The sequence below is a fragment of the Ictalurus punctatus genome, unplaced genomic scaffold (genome assembly GCF_001660625.3).
Source record: "Ictalurus punctatus breed USDA103 unplaced genomic scaffold, Coco_2.0 tig00005537, whole genome shotgun sequence".
NCBI lineage: Eukaryota > Metazoa > Chordata > Actinopteri > Siluriformes > Ictaluridae > Ictalurus > Ictalurus punctatus.
The window spans coordinates 42,506-47,388 of NW_026521108.1; the positions used below are offsets into that span (position 1 = coordinate 42,506).

The 4,883-nt window shown below is 44.5% G+C and overlaps 1 non-coding gene across 1 annotated transcript; it reads left to right on the forward strand.

The window, feature by feature from the left end:
• The first annotated feature begins 3,887 nt into the window (after positions 1-3,887).
• trnaw-cca (transfer RNA tryptophan (anticodon CCA)) lies at positions 3,888-3,959 on the forward strand. Its single transcript has one exon. It is a non-coding gene; the product is annotated as a tRNA-Trp (tRNA).
• The last annotated feature ends 924 nt before the right edge of the window (positions 3,960-4,883 follow it).

Sequence of the window (4,883 nt, forward strand, 5' to 3'; positions counted from 1 at the left end):
GTAATCTTCTTAAAGCCTAGGCCATTTTTATGTAGAGCAAGAATTCTTTTTTTTCACATCCTCAGAGAGTTCTTTGCCTTGAGGTGCCATGTCGAACTTCCAGTGACCAGTATGAGGGAGTGTGAGAGTGATGACACCAAATTAACACACCTGCTCCCCATTCACACCTGAGACCTTGTAACACTAACAAGTCACATGACACCGGGGAGGGAAAATGGCTAATTGGGCCCGATTTGGACATTTTTACTTGGGGGTGTACTCACTTTTGTTGCCAGCGGTTTAGACATTGTGTGTTGAGTTATTTTGAGGGGACAGCAAATTTACACTGTTACACAAGCTGTACACTCACTACTTTACACTGTAGCAAAGTGTCATTTCTTCAGTGTTGTCACATGAAAAGATATCATCAAATATTTACAAAAATGTGAGGGGAGTTCTCACTTTATTGTGAAATACTGTACATCTTTTTATTTACTTTAATATTTATTCATAGTGTGTGTGTTTGTTTTTTATATATATAATAATAGATAGAGCGAGCGAGCAACGGTAGCGTGTCTGACTCCAGATCAGAAGGTTGCGTGTTCAAATCACGTCGGGGTCATTCAATGCACTGGGGTGAGATCTACCATTTGATCTTGAAAATCTCCCTTAATGTCCAGGGAAGGGAAACCAGGCAGGTTATCCCTTTAAAGGGCTCGTGCCTTGTCCTCTGAAAGAGCTCTTGCCCAGATGTCAGACACTAGTCGCAACAGTCACAGCCCACCACCTGTCTCCGAATTCCAATGCGTCTTGATCGCCATGCCGATGAACAAGTATGCCTTGCACCATGATGCGCTGTAGGCTTCGAGCTGGGACCTCGTGGCGCAACGGAGTGCGTCTGACTCCAGATCAGAAGGTTCAAATCTCGTCGGGGTCATTCAATGTGCTCTTTTTCACACAGATCCATGATTTTCTGCGCAGTCTAATAAGGATGCTGTTATATGGACTCCAATCTCTATGATGACCACCCATGTCTTGTCAAACTTCATGCTAAAGGTAACAAAGCTTAGGTAGCAACACTCTCACCTAGTAACCATAGTAACTTGACAACCTGCTGAATGTTTACCTTAGTTTGCCCATTTTGCTTGCTGAACAAAACATGCTGGAAGAGGCACCTTAGATGGTTTCACTGGACCTCTCAGAGGATCTGGAGGGTACTACAACACCCAAACAGGGACTTGTGAACCCTGGACCCTCAGATTAAAAGTCTGATGCTCAACCGACTGAGCTATCTGGGCTCGAGGACAGAGAGCGCACTTTACCCTCGAGCTTGTAGGTCAGGCCTGTGGAGCTCTAGTTCAACGGTTCTCACAGACATAAATGGTGCTCAGCCCTTGGCTTGGAAAGGGCCCATCCCATCTGGTTCTCATGGCTTTCTACAAACTATTAACACAGCTCAGCACCACTATTCAAGGATACAAACCAACAGGGTTCAACCACGGCTCTGTCCTTCATACTTCTTTACCCACTGACTGCCTGCAGTCTGAGACATACAAAGAGACAAGGTTCTTGTGAAACCTGTAAAATGGTGACGTTAACCAAGAGAATGTTGAACTTTGGTCCTATCTGTTATGTTGGCCAGTTTCTAAGTTGAGATCAACTTAACCCCAGTGCTTTCTGTTTAACGACCTTGTTCGTATTTTTGTTTACAACTAGCACACTTTTGACCAGCATGTCGCTTGGAAATCGTTACCAGCATAACTCTTGTTTCGTAAGGCTCACTCTGGAGGCTTGTCTTGGTTCAAGGAATGCCTTCGTGTCATGGTATGAGAACAAGTAGAATAGCATCAGCATTTTTAATTAAACTTGGCTTTTCTGCACAAGGAGACCAAAATTTCTAACAAACACGTTAATTCCACACCACAAACTGACGTGTAATCTTGGCTCTGTATGCCTCGCAAAAAGCAGGTTTACGCACCTTTGCCCACTGATTGCCCATCGTCTGACACGTATAATGACACAAAGGCCTCGTACAAATGGTAAATGTGTGAAGTTACCCAGAAGAAGGCTGAACCATGGTTCTATCGCATAGGCAGTTGAGTCCCTGAGTTGCGCTTCAGGTATAAGTTGTCCACGCTTCACTCTCACGCACTGGGGTGAGATCTACCATTTGATCTTGAAAATCTCCCTTAATGTCCAGGGAAGGGAAACCAGGCAGGTTATGCCTTTAAAGGCTCGTGCCTGGTCCTCTGAAAGAGCTCTTGCCCAGATGTCAGACACTAGTCGCAACAGTCACAGCCCACCACCTGTCTCCGAGTTCCAATGCGTCGCGATCGCCACACCGATGACAAGTATGCCTTGCACCATGATGCGCTAGCATGGTGCGCCATAGTTTTTTGCTGGGACCTCGTGGCGCAATGGTAGCGCTCTGACTCCAGATCAGAAGGTTGCGTGTCAAATCCCGTCGGGTCATTCAATGTGCTCTTTTCACACAGACCCATGATTTTCTGCGCAGTCTAATAAGGATGCTGTTATATGGACTCCAATCTCTATGATGACCACCCATGTCTTTGTCAACTTCATGCTAAAGGTAACAAAGCTTAGGTAGCAACACTCTCACCTAGTAACCATTAGTAACTTGACAACTGCTGAATGTTTACCCTTAGTTTGCCCTTTTGCTTGCTGAACAAAACATGCTGGAAAGAGGCACCTTAGATGGTTTCACTGGACTTCTCAGAGGATCTACAACACCCAAACAGGGACTTGAACCCTGGACCCTCAGATTAAAAGTCTGATGCTCTACCGACTGAGCTATCTGGGCTTGAGGAGAGAGAGCGCACTTTACCCTGGAGCTTGTAGGTCAGGCCTGTGGACGCTCTAGTTCAACGTTTCTCACAGACATAAATGGTGCTCAGCCCTTGGCTTGGAAAGGGCCCATCCATCTGGTTCTCATGGCTTTCTACAAACTATAACACAGCTCAGCACCACTATTCAAGGATACAACCAACAGGGTTCAACCACGGCTCTGTCCTTCATACTTCTTTACCCACTGACTGCCTGCAGTCTGAGACATACAAAGAGACAAGGTTCTTGTGAAACCTGTAAAATGGTGACGTTAACCAGAGAATGTTGAACTTTGGTCCTATCTATTATGTTGGCCAGTTTCTAAGTTGAGATCAACTTAACCCCAGTGCTTTCTGTTTAACGACCTTGTTCGTATTTTTGTTCAACTAGCACACTTTTGACCAGCATGTCGCTTGGAAATCGTTACCAGCATAACTCTTATTCGTAAGGCTCACTCTGGAGGCTTGTCTTGGTTCAAGGAATGCCTTCGTGTCATGGTATGAGAACAAGTAGAATAGCATCAGCATTTTTAATTAAACTTGGCTTTTCTGCACAAAGAGACCAAAATTTCTAACAAACACGTTAATTCCACACCACACAACTGACGTGTAATCTTGGCTCTGTATGCCTCGCAAAAAGCAGGTTTACGCCACCTTTGCCACTGATTGCCCATCGTCTGACACGTATAATGACACAAAGGCCTCGTACAAATGGTAAATGTGTGAAGTTACCCAGAAGAAGGCTGAACCATGGTCCTATCGCATAGGCAGTTGAGTCCCTGAGTTGCGCTTCAGGTATAAGTTGTCCACGCTTCACTCTCACGCACTGGGGTGAGATCTACCATTTGATCTTGAAAATCTCCCTTATGTCCAGGGAAGGGAAACCAGGCAGGTTATGCCTTTAAAGGGCTCGTGCCTTGTCCTCTGAAAGAGCTCTTGCCCAGATGTCAGACACTAGTCGCAACAGTCACAGCCCACCACCTGTCTCCGAGTTCCAATGCGTCTTGAGCGCCACACCGATGAACAAGTATGGTTGCACCATGATGCGCTATAGTTTTGTGATGGGACCTCGTGGCGCAACGGTAGCGCGTCTGACTCCAGATCAGAAGGTTGCGTGTTCAAATCATGTTGGGGTCATTCAATGTGCTCTTTTTCACACAGACCCATGATTTACTGCGCAGTCTAATAAGGATGCTGTTATATGGACTCCAATCTCTATGATGACCACCCATGTCTTTGTCAACTTCATGCTAAAAGGTAACAAAGCTTAGGTAGCAAACAACACTCTCCCTAGTACCATTAGTAACTTGACAATCTGCTGATGTTTCCTTAGTTTGCCCATTTGCTTGCTGAACAAAACATGCTGGAAAGAGGCACCTTAGATGGTTTCACTGGACCTCTCAGAAGATATGGAGGTACTACAACACCCAAACAGGGACTTGAACCTGGACCCTCAGATTAAAAGTCTGACGCTCGATATATATATCTCGAGATATAGAGCTATCTTTCATTAGAAAAGGCAGTACATTTTCATGGACGGTCAGTACTGTTTATTTTGTAATAAAGTGGACTTAATTTTCCACTGAGTGTTATATTTTCATCAGTCGTAATCGGTTATTAGTAGGTGCAATACCCCGACTTGGTATCGCATCTGTAACATCCACTGTCGGTCAGCCTTTAAAAATAATTAATGTGTATGCATGATCTTCTTTAATTAATAAAGAAATGCGCTTGTTGACAACTTGCTGTGGTATAAGGGGAATAAACACTTCAGAATGTGCAGTTCTACTTAAGGGTGTAACGGTCAACTCCATTTTACCATTGGTCGGTGACTGTTTCCTATAACCGTATGTTTATTCCTTACATAAATTAAACGACAAAGCATGTAGGGGTTCTACATGCATGTAGTATTTTGTACAATCAATAACCTATTTAGAGTAAGACATTTGTGTATAATAAACTGAACTTTGTGTTTGTGTGTCTGCAGTGCCAAAGCCACGTGGATGGTGGCAGTGCATGGCGTTTGTGTGGAAGCAGGTCTGTTGGGAGTGTTTAAGTACC